Source organism: Microcebus murinus, chromosome 1 (assembly GCF_040939455.1).
Source record: "Microcebus murinus isolate Inina chromosome 1, M.murinus_Inina_mat1.0, whole genome shotgun sequence".
Taxonomy (NCBI): Eukaryota; Metazoa; Chordata; class Mammalia; order Primates; family Cheirogaleidae; genus Microcebus; species Microcebus murinus.
This window is the reverse complement of record NC_134104.1, coordinates 161057746-161074482: the sequence shown is the minus strand read 5'-3', so window position 1 is coordinate 161074482 and position 16737 is coordinate 161057746. Positions and strand designations below refer to the sequence as shown.

Here is a 16737-nt window from a genome sequence, read left to right as displayed (position 1 = left end):
TAACAAAAAGCAGAAAAGAGAAATCTCTAATAAGCTCCATCAGGAATAAAAAAGGAGATATCACAACCGATCCCAAAGAGATACAAGATATAATTTATGAGTACTACAAAGATATTTATTCACACAAACTGGAAAATGTGGAGGAAATGGACAAATTTCTAGAAACACACAGCCTCCCTAGGCTCAACCAGGAAGAAACAGATTCCCTGAACAGACCAATCTCAACAGCTGAAATAGAAACAGCAATTAAAAATCTCCCTAAAAAGAAAAGTCCCGGTCCAGATGGCTTCACACCCGAATTTTACCACACTTACAAAGAAGAACTAATACCTATCTTGCAGAAACTATTCCACAACATCGAGAAGAATGGAAACCTCCCTGACACCTTTTATGAAGCGAATATTACTCTGATACCAAAACCAGGAAAGAATCCAACAAAAAAAGAAAACTACAGACCAATATCCCTAATGAATATAGATGCAAAAATTTTCAACAAAATCTTAGCTAACCGAATCCAGACGCTTATCAAAAAAATAATCCATCATGACCAAGTGGGCTTCATCCCAGGAATGCAGGGATGGTTCAACATACGCAAATCTATAAATGCAATTCACCACATAAACAGAAGCAAAAACAAAGACCACATGATTCTCTCAATAGATGCAGAAAAAGCTTTTGACAAAATTCAACATCCTTTCATGATACGAACACTCAAGAAAATAGGCATAGAAGGGACATATCTAAAAATGATACAAGCCATTTATGACAGACCCATAGCTAACATCATACTGAATGGGGAAAAACTGAAAGCATTCCCACTTAGAACCGGAACCAGACAAGGCTGCCCACTATCTCCACTTCTATTCAACATAGTACTGGAAGTCCTGGCTACAGCAATCAGACAGGAAAGTGGAATTAAAGGTATCCAAATAGGGGCAGAAGAGATCAAACTTTCACTGTTTGCTGATGATATGATATTATATCTAGAAAACCCCAAAGATTCAACCAGGAAACTTCTGGAACTGATCAATGAATTTAGCAAAGTCTCAGGATACAAAATCAATACACAGAAATCAGAGGCATTCGTATATGCCAACAACAATCAAATCGAAAACCAAATCAAAGACTCAATTCCCTTCACAATAGCAACAAAGAAATTAAAGTACCTAGGAGTATACTTAACCAAGGAGGTAAAAGACCTCTACAGGGAGAACTATGAAACACTGAGGAAGGAAATAGCAGAGGATGTAAACAGATGGAAATCCATTCCATGCTCGTGGATCGGCAGACTCAACATCATTAAAATGTCTATACTACCCAAACTGATCTACAGATTCAATGCAATACCTATTAAAATCCCATCAGCATTCTTCACAGATATAGAAAAAATAATTTTACGCTTTGTATGGAACCAAAGAAGACCCCGAATATCAAGAGCAATTCTAGGCAACAAAAACAAATTGGGAGGCATTAATATGCCAGATATCAAACTATACTACAAAGCTGTAGTAATTAAAACAATCTGGTATTGGCACAAAAATAGGATTATTGACCAGTGGAACAGATGTGAGAATCCCGATATAAAACCATCCTCATATAGCCATCTAATCTTTGACAAAGTAGACAAAAACATACGCTGGGGAAAAGAATCCCTTTTCAATAAATGGTGCTGGGAAAACTGGATAGCCACTTGTAGAAGGTTAAAACAGGACCCACACCTTTCACCTCTCACAAAAATCAACTCACGCTGGATAACGGACTTAAATCTCAGGTATGAAACCATTAGAATTCTAGAGGAAAATGTTGGAAACACTCTCCTAGACATCGGCCTAGGCAAAGAGTTTATGAAGAAATCCCCAAAGGCAATCAAAGCAGCAACAAAAATAAATAAATGGGACATGATGAAACTACAAAGCTTCTGCACAGCCAAAGAAACAGTCATGAAAGTAAACAGACAACCTACAGAATGGGAGAAAATTTTTGCATCCTATGTATCCGATAAAGGACTGATAACTAGAATATACTTAGAACTCACGAAAATCAGCAAGAAAAAATCAAATAACCCTATTAAAAAGTGGGCAAAGGACATGAACAGAAACTTTTCTAAAGAAGACAGAAGAATGGCCAACAAACATATGAAAAAATGCTCACCATCCCTAATCATCAGGGAAATGCAAATCAAAACTACAATGAGATATCACTTAACTCCAGTGAGAATGGCCTTTATCAAAAAGTCTCCAAATAACAAATGCTGGCGTGGTTGTGGAGAGAGAGGAACACTCCTACACTGCTGGTGGAACTGCAAACTAGTTCAACCTCTGTGGAAAGCAATATGGAGATACCTTAAAGCGATACAAGTGAATATACCATTTGATCCAGCAATCCCATTGCTGGGCATCTACCCAAATGATCCAGTGACACTCTTCAAAAAAGACACCTGCACTCGAATGTTTATAGCAGCACAATTCATAATTGCAAGGCTGTGGAAACAGCCCAAGTGCCCATCAATCCAAGAATGGATTAATAAAATGTGGTATATGTATACCATGGAGTACTATTCAGCTCTAAGAAACAACGGTGATATAGCACATCTTATATTTTCCTGGTTAGAGCTGGAACCCATACTACTAAGTGAAGTATCCCAAGAATGGAAAAACAAGCACCAGATATATTCTCCAGCAAACTGGTATTAACTGAGTAGCACCTAAGTGGACACACAGGTGCTACAGTAATAGGGTATTGGGGAGGTGGGAGGGGGGAGGGGGGCGGGTATATACATACATAACGAGTGAGATGTGCACCATCTGGGGGATGGTCATGATGGAGACTCAGACTTTTGGGGGGAGGGGGGGAAATGGGCATTTATTGAAACCTTAAAATCTGTACCCCCATAATATGCCAAAATAAAAAATAAATAAATAAATAAATTAAAAAAAAAATGTAAAAGATGAACAAAAATGTGTTAATAAAAATAAAAGGATTTGTTCTGTGAAATTTGGATTCAGTCAAAAGGCTGCACGTAAGGACCTAGGAAGCCACGTGTGGCCTTGAGGCCGCAGGCTCCCACGCCTGCGCTATCACATTAGGTAGGCCAGGAAGGACCGTTTTACTAACTTACGCACAGGCTGTGAGGAATTTCTAGGGCAAAGATAGGAAGAGCAAGACCTGACACATCACTTGTTCACTCATGGAGAAAGCAAACCTTGTGCTTCCTCTGTGCCAGGCTCTGTGCCAGTGTTGCATATCCGGAGTGGACAAATTTCCCTTTTGCTTTTCTTGGCCCTTTCTTTCTTCTTTATGTCTTCTCTGGTCACTTTATATTGGTCATGTCCATTTGTATGCATGCACGTGTGTATGTATGTGTGTGTGTGTGTGTGTATGTTCCTGTTATTCCTATGGTGTATGGTTATAGTTAGTTATGTGTTCCAAAGGCAGCCCAGGTTCTAGGAACTGTGAGCGGTGTTTTTGGATGAATGTTTCCAACTCCTAAACTGAAGCATATCATCACTATCAAGTGTATGAACTCAAATGCTAAGAATTTTTGGAAAAATTTTAAAGTGTCTAGTTTGTCCTTTTGCTCATGGCTGCTGCCAACAACCACTGCCAATAATAGTAGCTAACACTTGTTGGTTAAATGGTGAATTGTGAAATATTTGTGGATTGTGAAAATCAGCTGATTGGGTTAAGACCAACATGCTTTAAATGAAATAGATTAGAATGGAATGGAGTAAAACAGGACTCTCATGTGTAGGAAGTGGAGGAACTGTTTCATGAAACTTTAGTTTCTGTTAAACACATGTTGCACAGACTACTGTTGCCACAAGCTTCACCCTCTCTTCTTCACAACTTCTGCATCACTAGGCTCCATTTCCCAGATACCCTTGCATGTGTGTCCGTGCGACTATGGTCTGACTAACACTAAGCCTGAAATGTCCAATTTCCTTAAGTACTAAGTTTGACAGTTGATATTTCTGACATTTCACTTTGACATTTTTTGTTTTATTTCTATTGTGAAGGTATATCCTCAGTCTTACAAATGCACATTTTGGCTTGTTACTACCTTTAAAAAATTTTTTAGAGCGATTTTTGTGCAATAACGGATAAGTCAAAAATTCATGTTATTTTCAAATATTAGTTCCGCCGTGGAACCAATACATTACAGACAGCTGAAAATATCAATGAAGTATTAGAGGAGGATGTGGCTAATGAACGCACAGCACATCAGTGGTTTGAGAAGGTCCATTCTGGTGATTTTAATGTTGAAAATGAGCCACGTGGGTGACCTGAGACCAAGGTGGATGATGATGAGCTGAAAGCTGTAGTGGGAGAGAATCCTTCTCAACTTAAGCATGAATCAGCAGCAAGGTTTGACATTACTATTGCAACAATATTGGACCACTTGAAACAAATAGGCTACGTAAAGAAGCTGGATAGATGGGTTCCGCATGAATTAAACAAGTATGAAGAGAAATCATCTTGAAGTTTGCTTTTCTTTGCTGTCATGACACATAGGCAAACCATTTCTATACCATATTGTTACATGTGATTAAAAATGGATTCTTTTTGACAATTGCCAGCGTTCAGCACAATGGTTGGGTGAAGACGAAGTGCCAAAACATAGTCCAAAACTGAATATTCATAAAAAACAGTTACTGGTATCTTGTTTGGTGGTCCAGCTGCTTATTAACCCACTACAGCTTCATGAGACCCGGTCAATTGATTACAGCAGATGTCCACTGCAACCAGTTGGGCAAAATGACGAGGATGCTTGTGATTAAACAGCCAAGGCTGGTCAGTAGAGACAGGCCAGTCCTCTTGCAAGACAACGCTTGACCACATGTTTCACAGACAACGCTGTTCAAATACAGAGGCTGGACTTGGAAGTCTCTGTCATCCACTGTGTTCACCAGACCTTGCACAACTGACTCCCACTTCTTACAGGCTTTGGACCACTTCATGCAAGGAAAAATACTCAGTTCTCAACAAGCTGTGGAAAACACCTTTCACGATTTCATTGCCACTTGCTCTCTAGGCTTCTTCGCTGCTGGCATGAAGAAGCAACTGTTCAGAGGGCAAAGCTGTGTCAACAGTTCAGGCACAACTTTGATTAATTATACTACTACTTGTTTGAGATATGATAAGTTACACTTTTGATTCAAAATCAGATATTTCATATTTAATTAACTAATAGAATATGAGCAGTAGTGAATATTCTGCTTCCAGGCCTTGCATGTAAACCCTTGACTCAACTTGTACCACAAGTTGTTTACTATAGTACCAAGCCTATTCTAGGATGCGTTACATAAAATTGTGATCAAAAAGTATGGAAGCCTTTGTATTATCACATTTAACTTTTATAACCCTGTGAAGCAAGTATGTGTTACCATCCCCATTTTACAGATAGAGATGCTGAGGCACAGGGAGGTTAAGTTAGTTGCCCAAGGTCACACAGCTAGAAATTAGTGGAGTCAGGATTTAAATCCAGGCCACTGGGGCTGCAGAGTCCGGGCTTTCTGTCATGACATTTTGCCATTCTCATGATGATGCCTGTATCTCAGGAATGTGCCCAGCCAATGCCAAGAGCTTTTCTCACACCTGAGGTAGCTGGAGCTCCATTCCCAGTTATCTTTTTTCATTGTTTTAGATAAGTTTTTATAAACATGGTCTCCACAGACTCTGTGAAAACACGATTGTGAAATATGACTCTGAAGGCTTCAAAGTGTCATATCGGGGATTAGCAGTGTTATTCTGGGGGAGTCTGATGTGAGTCTGGCTGCCAACAATTCCTTCCACTGTTTTGGAAAGGACAAAGTGGGGTATAGTCCCATGTATAGGGGCGTAAGGGTAATTTCTAACATATGGCTCATGATTTACTGTCTTGAAGAAACATTTATCTGTGGCTCAGTAGCTGGGCTCGTCAAGCCCAAGATGATGAAAGTGTTTATGAGGAATGGACTTGCCAGTTCAATTATTATTTCAAGGGAATGACCAACAGGAAAATCGTACCATTGTAGTTGTTAAGAGCTTAAGTCCAGTAGTGTCTTTGTGGACAGCTTGATTGTTTTTAGAGCAGTTTATTCAGTTTTCCTTATATCTTCCCAATAACTCATCTCAAGAAGTTTTGGTATTTGATATGTTAAAAAAAAAAAAAGAAGGAAGTGATCTGTTCTTTGGTTAGTGGTGAGTTTGGAGGGGAGCTGCCTGTCGATGCAGTCGTCTGGATTTGATGGAAGGTGGGCTGCATTTTTAGTATACCTTAGATTTACCTACTCTGGTACTTTTCCTCTCAAGATCAGTTTTCTTAACATCTCTGTGGGGAGGGAGTGGGGGACGGTCTTCTTGCTTTGCCTGAAGAGCGCGTGGCATGGCAGCACCTTCTGTTGTGCTGTGCACTTGATGAACCAGCCCCGCCCCCGCCCCCGCCCCCGCCCAAGCCACTGTCTTCCCTGGGGCGGTGCTGTGGGTGCAGCCCTCCCCACGCACAGGCAGTAGCAGTGCCGATTGTCTGTGGGAGACTTAGAGCGATAATAAGCTGGCTGAACATCAGTGTGCATGTGTTGTCACAGTGCTCTGGTGCCTGTGAATAATGGCCACTCCCGCTGGGCCCTGGGCCCCTTTGCCCACTGCTGGGCTGCTCTGAGGGTCAGGTCTCTACAAAGGATCCAGTTATTAGGGCCTAATGGTTAGTGCACACAGTAGTCTTCTTCACCACAGGTATAGTGTTGTCTTATTTCAGTTAAAGAGAACATATACCCATACACGCACAAACACACGCCCTCATACGTACTCACTGAGTAGTTCCTCCTGATGCACTGTTTTGCTTTCTGTGGCCAACTTTTATCTGAAAATATTAAATGGGCAGTTACAGAAATAATCTGTAAATTTTAAATTGCTTGCTGTTCTGAGTAGCATGACGAGATCTCAAGCCATCTCACGTTGTCCTTCTGGGCGTGTGACTCGTCCCTCTGCCCGGGGTCGCCATGACTTTGCTGCCCTGCCTGCTCCGAGGCACTTAGCAGCCATCTTGGTGATCACATGGACTGTCTGGTGTCTCAGTGCTTGTGTTAAAGTAACACTTATTTTACTTAATAATGGCCCCACAGTGCAAGAGTAGTGGTGCTGGCATATTGTTATAATTATTCTATTTTAATTTATAAATTAAACTTTATCACTGATATGTATGTATAGGAAAAAACATAGCATATGTAGGGATCAGTACTGCCTGTGGTTTCAGGCATCCACTATCTTAGAACATATCCCCCTCAGATAAAGGAGGCCTACACACTTTCATGGGGAAAAAATGTAGAAGCATGCCTATGTAGACTGTTGATGGCAGTCTTCTCTGATAGTGGCATTACAGGTAAATTTCAATTTTTTTTAAGCATTACAGTCATGTGACACATAATGACGTTTTGGTCAATGATGGACCCTATGTACGACAATGGTCCCATGAGATTATAACGGAGCTGAAGAAATTCCTATTGTCTAGTGACACCGTCACTAGCCGTCATTATGTCAATGCATGATTTGTTTTATAAATTTAGTGCAGTGTCAGTGTACAATGTTTGTAAAGTCTACAGCACTGCACAGTAATGTGCGAGGCCTTCACATTCACTCACCGCTCACTGGCTCACCCAGAGCAGCTCCCAGTCCTGCAAGCTCCATTCGTGTAAGTGCCCTATACAGGTGTACCATTTTTTATCTTTTATACATATTTTTACTGTACCATTTCCATGTTTAGATGCACAAATACCACTGTGTTACGGTGGCCTGCAGTATTCAGCACTGTAACATGCTGTACAGGTTTGTAGCCTAGGAGCCACCGGCTGTGCCTCACCGTGTAGGTGTGTGGTGGGCTGCACTATGTGAGTCCGCGTAAGTGCACGCTGTGATGTTCACACGAAGGAATCACCTAACAATGCACATTTCTCAGAACATATACTTGTTATTAAGCAATGCATGGCTATATGTGAAAAAAAGGAGAAACCTCACTACATTTTTGGTAATGATTATGTGGCTCTCATAATTAGCATTTAAAAACATTTTTTTGGTGGGGGGTTTTCCAATGAGGATGAGAAAACCTATTAGACAAATTCTAAAAGAGCTGTAACGCCCTAATTAGCATTTTTTAAAATAACAGTATGCCCCCTCCAACAGCAGTTGCTTACAAACAATTGCTCTGTAGCCACAGTTTTTAGTGGGACAAGTGGGGCCTAAGCCAGGTGCCAGGGCCCCTCTGCTCCAAGCAAGGTACCTCAGGCAACTTCCTTCATCCCCAGATTTGCATTTAGCATGGGAAAGAGCCAGTGTGAGGGTTGGAGTATGCAGCAGTGAGTCAGTGTTTGGTGGGGGCTGGCCGGCAGGAAGGCTTGGTGACAGCCGCTGAGGTGCTTGTCTGAGCCTCCGTGTGGCTGGTTCCTCAAGCCTCTCCTCCCCGTGCTCATGGCCTCGCTTTGGTGCGGCCTCCATTTCCACAGTTACTGAAATAGCCCCCATGACCTGCCTTCCTCAACTTCCCCAGCCCCCCACGTTGCTGCCCTTTCATCTCCCCTGAGCTTATTTCTGATCTTGGGATTCCCAAGGCCCACCACTGAGCCTGAGGCTGGCATTGAAGACCAATGTGAACCGACTGCCCCTTGCCCCTACATTTCCCCTCTGCCAGCCGCCTCCCACTACTAGTTTATTGTGCTGATCCGGAAATTGGGCCAACAACCTTGCTCAGATTCCTCCAGGGCTACTGTGAGGGCCAGAGGAGTCAAAGTCTGCGAAAGAGCTGCAAACCACAGAGTGTGGCATCGCACAGTCGTGGCCAGCTCCACTGCTGCTGTGTGCGAAGTCCCACAGACCCGGTGGCCTAAGACTACAGGTGTTTCTTCTCTCTCAGTTCTGGGGGCAGGAGCGTGCAGCCACAGTGTTGGCAGGGCGACGCTCCCTCCGCAGGCTCGGTGGAACCATCCCTTGCCTCTTCCGGCTTCTGGTGGCTGTGGGCATTCCCTGGTGTCCCTTGGCTGGGGCTGCACTCCCTCAGTCCTGGCCTCCATCCCCAGGGTAGCGTCCCCTCTGTTGCGCTGGCTGCGGCTGCTTCGCTGGCATCTCTGTCTCTGCAGCCACGCGGCCTCCTGCTCTGTCTGCGTCTCCTCTTCTGGCTCCAGCCGCCCTCTGCCTTTCTGGGCCCAGCTGGGTAGTCTAGGATCATCCCATTTTGAGATCCTTGCTTCAGTTGTGTCTACAGAGACCCTTTTTTCCCCCAAATAAAGTCACATTCACAGTTTCTGGGTGGACAAATATTTTGGGGTTGGGAGTGGAGTGGGCAATATCAATGCAGTACACACTTTTTCTGAATGTCAGTCTTTCACCCTTCAAAACAATCTTTATATGAGTGCCTGCTGTATGTTGGGCACTGGGTATAGCAGTGAGCAGTGACCAAAACAGACACGTTCTTTGTCTTTAGGGACTTTATGGCTTGGTGGAAAATATAGGCACCAAAGCAATGAACAATTTGACCAGACCTGATGGGCACCTTATCGGATGATCTTCCCAACCTAATTAACCTCCTTAGTCTCAGTTTATTGGTCTGGGGATAAAGGTGGTAACCCTGCCTAATTCACACACACACACACACACACACACACACACACACACACACACACACACACACACAACAAAACAAAACAAAAAACAAAACAAAACTATGAGGACCAAATAGGACTGTAGACATAGAAATGTTGGCTATCTTATTGTCATGCTTTAGACATAGAAATGTAGACATAGAAATGTTGGCTATCTTATTGTCATGCTTTTGTTCATGTTGTCCCTGTGAGCCCCAGGGTTTGGGCTGTGAGATTTGGCCCCTGGATTCAAACTAGTCACAAGGTTCTGAGATTTTAGGCAAGTGACTTAACCTCTCTTAGCGTTAGTTTCCCCAGCTGTAAAAGGAGGATAATAATAGTACTTGCCTCACTGGGTTTTTGTCACAATGAAAATTAGCTCATGCGTTGGCAGTTGAAAAAAAAAAAAAAACAACACTGTAAATTCTCCGTACAAAATTAATTCATGTTCATTTTGGGCAATTTAGAAAGTATAGATTTATAAGAAGGGAACATGAATATTACTTATAATTACCTATAACTAATTTTTGGTTATATATATATAATTTAAGAGATAAAGATCAAGCTCATGCTCTGTTGCCCAGGCTAGAGTAGTGTCCTGATCATAGCTCACTGCAGCCTCAACCTCCTGAGCTCAAGTTATCTTTCTACCTTAGCCTCCCAAGTAGGTAGAATTATAGGTGAATGTCACCACAGTTAGCTAATTTTATTGTTTTACAGATTGGGTCTTGCTGTGTTGTCCAGATTGGTCTCAAACTCCTGGCCTCAAGCATTCCTCTCCTCCTGCTTTGGCCCCCCATAGTGCTGGGATTACAAGGCACGAGCCACCACACCTGGCAGGATATATATTCTTTTAGTCAATTAAAAAATATATTCTATTCCTTCAGAGTAGAAGAGGAAAAAGGAAAAAAAAACATATATATATTCTATAATTTTTTTATTAAAACAAAGAGTACATACTGTTTTCTAAACTGCTCTTTTCATTTAACCTATTGTAAACATGTTCTTGCCTTAGTGAATTATCTTTCCTAACATTATTAGTATAGGCTGCCAATCCATCATATGCTAGTGTTGCAAAGTAATTAAAAAATTATACACAAAGAAGAATCAAAATGGAGTAGGAAGTTTTATTTGTGGGGGCAGCTCAAAGAATTCCTCTCCCTTTGGGACCCTTTCCATTGGGAGGGTTACTGGCCTTGATGATACTACTTAGACGGAGCCTTATGCAAAACTCACACCCTTGTCAAATAGGTGCGTTTCTTGTGGACTAGGTGAAGGCCTGCCAGAATCCCAGTCCCCAAAGCTCTCCGTCTCTCCACTGGGCCATTCCTGAGGCCAATAGGTCACCTTCTTTAGGCTCAGCTTTATCCCAAGTTAAGACTCTCTTACCTCTCATTGAGGGGAATTCACCTGTTTCAGGTAATGCAGCATCAAGTCCATCTTGTGATTCTCTCTGCTGCCTGGGTGACAGAGAAAACCGTCAGGTGCCTCCCTGCTGCTCCCCCTCCTAGAGTGGGTGTGCAGGTGAGGCCCTCGCCTCCCTTGCCGCTGCTCGCGTGGTCCTGATTGGATACTTTTTGAATCCCTCTGCCGATCGCATGTTGTAGCTTGTTGCTGATTGGATGTTAAAGCTCGTTACTGATTGGACGCCTTTTGAATCCTACCAAGGGTATAAAAACGAGAACAACGAAGGGGGGCAGTCAGATGTTGGTGGCGTGCTGAGCCTGCTGGCGGAATAAAGACTGTTCTCTGACTCTCTGTGTGCCGGGCAGACTTTCCCAGTCAAGTGCTGTAACACTTGCCAGAATGTGGGTCCCAACCTGAGCTCCAGGAAGGGAAGGTAATAGAAGGGACGTCCTGGGGAAGAGGGGACCTGGAGTCTGGGTGGTAGGAGCATGGATGGGTGGGAGTGCGACTGCGGTGGGAGAATACGGGGCAGGCACGGGGGGAGGTGGGATTGGAGGGAGGGCAATGTGCAGTGTCATTCTAGGACATGGTTTCTGCCTTGGGTTTGAGACAACATTGCCACCCCATTTCATCTGTCTGCCCACCTGTCCATCCATCCATTTATCCATGTGTCCCTCACTGAGTACTTAGACAAGTCACTTCACCTCACTGGACGTTTCTTCCCTCATCTGTAAAATGAGGATAATCACAGGACCTTCTGGCGTTGTGGGTGAAGGCTGTGAGAGAGCACCAGGAGGACACAACCTAGCCCGGGCACGGACAGCATGCGTGGAGGCGGGAGTTAGGTGCTGCCATTTCAGCCATGTGCTGGAGGTGTGCTGCGTGCTGGGGATCGACGGGACTCGGGGAGCTGCCCTAGGCCAGCCCCGCAGTGCGCCCAGCTCCGGCGCCCACCCCTGCCCCGCTGCAAGGCTGCCTCTCACTCCACGCTTTGCAGCAGGGAGCCCCTGCCATCCGGGCAGCTCCTTGCAAGTGTCCTTGGCCCCTTCTCAGAGTGCATGCTGCGTTTCCAGCTCCTTGTCCTTCCTACAATGACTTGTCTCGATGCCCTCTGAACTCCACACTGTCATGAGGATGTTGACTTTTCACCTGGGTCATGCTAGTTAATGAACTTTAAATAGCTAACTTTTATGAATTATGTTCCTGATAGTCTTTTAGGCACCATTGCCAGCTGGCCTTGCACCTGCCAGCCATTTCATCCTCACACCCTGGTGGGGCGGGTATAGCTATGATGCTCATTTACAGATGAGGCTGAGAGCCAGAGAAAGAGCTAGCACCTGCCCGAGGTTTCACAGCTGGTTGTGGCAGAGCCAGAAGGAACAAAAAAGTCGGTAATTGTGCTTACATATTTTCCAAAGGAAAGGAACATTGTTCCTAGAAATGTGAAAAATTTCTAAAATCCCAAATTACATTCATTTTTTAGACACAGTCTTTAGGGCTCTTTTTCTGGCAGCATTAACGATTTTGTTTGCTTAGCCTCAGACTTGAGGCCTGGCTGAAGTGTCAGATTCAAGCTAACGACGAGCCATTTTGAATTGCAGAGTTCACCAGTAGTTCCCCTGTCTCAGTCCTTTCGCTCAGGCTTGTTGTCACTTATGTCAGTTTTGCTTCAGTTTTCCCCCGATTTTCGTAAAATAATAAAGTGCAATAAAATATTCCAGAGTTCCTCAGAGCCTGCTGCAAACACTAGATGACAAGGTCTTTGAGCAGGTGTAGGGTTGGCTTGCAGGCAGCACCAACATGTTTTGTTCACCATTTGGCACCCTAAAGCTCCAAACCAGTGCGTGGGTGATGGTTTGAGAGGCTCCATCTGGGGTGCCAGGAAGCCAAATGTCGGAAAGCTCCACAGCGATGCCAGGGTCCGTCCTCATGTAAAGCCTTGCCACAGCCTTGCTCGTGGGAGACCCTTAGTAGAGCATCACTTACCTTGTCCTGCACATTTACAGAAGAGCGTTTCTCATTCAGGAGCATTTTGGTTTGTTGCACAACCGAATCAGTTCACAGCTGCTGATATGGCTGATCCAGTTTTCGACTGCTTGAGTAGATGTGGAAGGATGGACTCAATGGACTCTGCTGTTGCCAGGCTGTGTGTGCCAGTTGTTGGCACCATGTTTTAGGAAGATTAGAAGCTGGGGCTTTCGAGAGAAGTGTCACCAAGATGTTTCTTATTTGAGTCCTTGCGTTGTATCACGAATGGCTGAATGACCTGGAGGTATTTCATATAAAGAAGGAAAGTTCTGAGAACAGAGAGATGGGCTGGTTCCTATACTTGGAGAACAATCTTTGAAAAAAGATGTAGATTTGTTCTGTGGAGGCTGCAGGCTGCACTGTGTAGACATCAAGGGCTTGGCTGAGCTTTGGAACGTGGCAGATGCGGGCCCAAACCCCAGCTTTGCTTTCCAGTGGTTTGGTCTTGGGCTGCTCCATTACCCTCTCTGAGGTTCAGCTTTGCTCCTGGAAAGTGGGTGTGACATTAGTGCTCGCCTCCCAAATTTGAGGTGTGGATTAGATGAGGCGTTTCATGTCACGCTCTTAGCACAGTGCTTGGGATATGGCAAGGCCTCAGTGAATGGCCAGCGTGGGTCTTATAATTTCTGTGTGATGAAGAACCAGACCAAAGGGAAGAGAGTCAGAGGGAGCAGATAGGTAAGGAGAGAACTTTCCAGCTGTTGAGCTGCTTCAAGGATACAGGACTGCCCCAATCTGAAACTTTTAAGCTTCGGCCCAGGGATTGACATCAGGGATGTAAAGGGATTTATGCTGTGAACAAGAAGCTGGACCATCTACTTCCCATGGTGCTTTCCAATTCTGTGAGCCCTCAGTATTTTATACTGTAAGGTTGTATTACAGATGAGTGTTTGAAAAGAAAATCTGCAGGAAAAGAAAGACCATGCCCTTTTCTGTAAAATGTCACCACCACTGCCACTGTGCTCCCTCATGGCCTGGAATGTGGCAGGTGTCTCCAGCCAGGGAAGCCGTCTGTGTAGGAGCCACCCTCTGCTCCCGTGATCTGCAGCCATCTGGCCCATGGGGGTGTGTGGGGAACACGCTGTTGATTCATATGCCGTCCCCTGCTGGCGTCCCTAAAATGGGCTCTCTGGCTGGAGCTGTGAAGCAGCCAGGCCCTCCCTCTCCCATGCCTTCTCCAAGTACTTAAGGGAAAAAGGGACATGAGGGAAAATCAGATCCAGGAACACGGAAAGATGGTTGGGTGGCCCCCGAGGGCAACTGGTCAGAGAGCTGGTGCCTGTCTCCAATCTAGTTTTAGAATCGATGACTCAGCATATGATGCCCAGAAGGATAGTTCTCTAGTTTTGCTCAGAGGAGCCCTGGAGGGCCATGGAGGTACCTCAGGGATCCTTGCAATGGACTGAACAGGCGTGCTCCAGGCCCTTTCCTCCTCCTGTCACCCTATTAATTGGAGTAGATCCACTTTTCTCTACATCCTGTTCCCTCTGCCTGGACTATGCTCCCCGCAAGAGTTTGCATGCTGGCGCCTGCTCAGCCTTCAGGTCTTGGTTGGAACGTCACCCCCTCTGTGGGGCACTTCCCTGACTACCAGCTTAAAGTTAGAGGGGGTTGGGTAGTTACAGGGCAACATAAAGTACCTTAATTTGTCCTACACTTCAGGGCTAGCAAGTTGGCATTTTCACATGTTCAGGAAATAGAACACGTAAGGATCTTACAGTTTCGACTCCATTATTCTGCATCTCAGCATCCTCTTATCGGTCTTGTTTATACAGCATTTATTACCTGTGTGCATTTGCAGTTTTATAATAACTTGTTTCCTTACATATTTCCAACTGTCTTCTCTAGCGGACAGCAAGTGTCCTGCTGGCAGGGGCCATTCTGTCCTAATCCCTCCTGTCTCCAGGACCTACCTGTCTTAGTGTCTGACACATAGTAGAATGTTTAATTAATTTATGGGTAATGTATGTGTCTCATGATTTTTTTTGGAGGGGGGCAAAGGCAAACCTGAAGGCTTATATTGCTAAAATAAATGTTTTAAAGCTACTTACCTAATAAGACAAATAGAATCCTACCCTACTCACTCCCTGCTGGTTCAGACCAAATCTGGAGTTCTGGGCACAACCTCTGAATCGTAGACTGTAGCAGATGCTGATTTTAGTAGATTCAGATGCCCTCGTCCCTCTTTTCATGGGCAGACGTGCCCATCTTCCAGTGACTGTGAGTGCTGTTGCCAATGACTCACACTTATGATCTTTTCCAGAGCATTGCCTTCAGTGACTAGAATTGCCGAACTTCTTTCTGCCCAGAAGTGCCCTGGGAGCTCACTGGCAGTGGCTGACCAGAGCAGGGGCATGGAAACCCAGCCCCTGGCCTCTGCTGCACCATTTACTCTCTAGAGTACTTCACAGGCACAGGGTAGATTTCCTGTACAACATCCTTGCTTACTTCCCTCTCTTCTCTATATGGCTTTTCTCCCCCACCCCAAGAGCCCTTGCTTAATAAATCATTTCCATAAAAGTACCTGTCTAAGGCCGTGTCTCTCAGGAATTCAACCTGAAACACAGAAGTGGACTAAGGTAAGTGACCCAGGTATTACTGAGAGCACCCAGCACAATGCCATATGAGAATGAGTGGATAGAATACATCTCTGTAGTAAGAATGACTTTGGATCTGGAAGCTTTCATTATGGGAGATGAACCTGATTTGTTTTCTGTATTTAAATCATCCAAAAGCTAAAGATGAAAGGCCGTATGTCACAATGGCTCAAGAGAGAAAACAAAGCAACAAAGTTCAACTCAACAGGGTGAGCAGGAATCTGCCCCACTTATCAGTTCTTTCAATAAATGTGAATAGGTTGAACTGCCCACTACAGAGCCATAGGCTGGCCAAGTGGATTAACATACACAAACCAAGTATCTGCCGCCTTCAGGAAACACATCTAACCCATAAGGATGCATTCAGACTCAAGGTGAAGGGATGGAAACAATATTTCATTGAAACAATATTCCATGCAAATGAAAGCCAAAAGAAAGCTGGTATAGCAGTTCTGATTTCAGGTAACTTAGTCTCCAAATCAACAAAAGTAAGGAAAGACAAAGATGGTCACTGTATAATGTCACCATTATACAATTCAATGTCACAATTGTACAATTCATTGTACAAGAAGACATAACAATGCTAACTATTTATGCACCTAACTCAGGTACACCCAGATTCATAAAGCAAATCCTACTTGATCTAAACAAAATGATAAACAACAGCACCAATCATAATAGGTGGGGACTTCAACATCTCTCTGACAGAGCAGAGCAGATCTTCCAAACAAAAAATAAACGAAGAACCAATGGACTTAAAGAGAACTCTAGAATAAATGGGCCTGACTGACATTTACAGAACATTCTACCAAAAAAACCACTGAATGTATGTTTTCCTCATCAGCTCATGGGACATTCTCTAAGATTGACCATAACCTAGTCCACAAAGCATTTATCAAAAATTTTAAAAACATAGAAATCATACCATGCATCTTCTCAGATCATAGTGGAATAAAATTAGAAGTCAACTCCAATAGAAACTCTCATCTCTACACAAAGTTGTGGAAACTAAACAACCTTCTGCTGAACAATTGTTGAGTTAAGGAGGAAATTAAGATGGAAATCAAAAGATTCTTTGAACTAAATGATAAAGGAGA

The 16737-nt window shown here is 44.0% G+C and overlaps 1 protein-coding gene and 1 non-coding gene across 11 annotated transcripts in view; one reads left to right on the top strand and one right to left on the bottom strand.

The window, feature by feature from the left end:
- ERC2 (ELKS/RAB6-interacting/CAST family member 2) overlaps nt 1–16737 on the top strand; it is a 982890-nt gene that overhangs the window by 296770 nt on the left and 669383 nt on the right. The window lies entirely within an intron of this gene.
- LOC142875390 (U7 small nuclear RNA) lies at nt 8054–8115 on the bottom strand. Its single transcript, XR_012922756.1, has one exon. It is a non-coding gene; the product is annotated as a U7 small nuclear RNA (small nuclear RNA).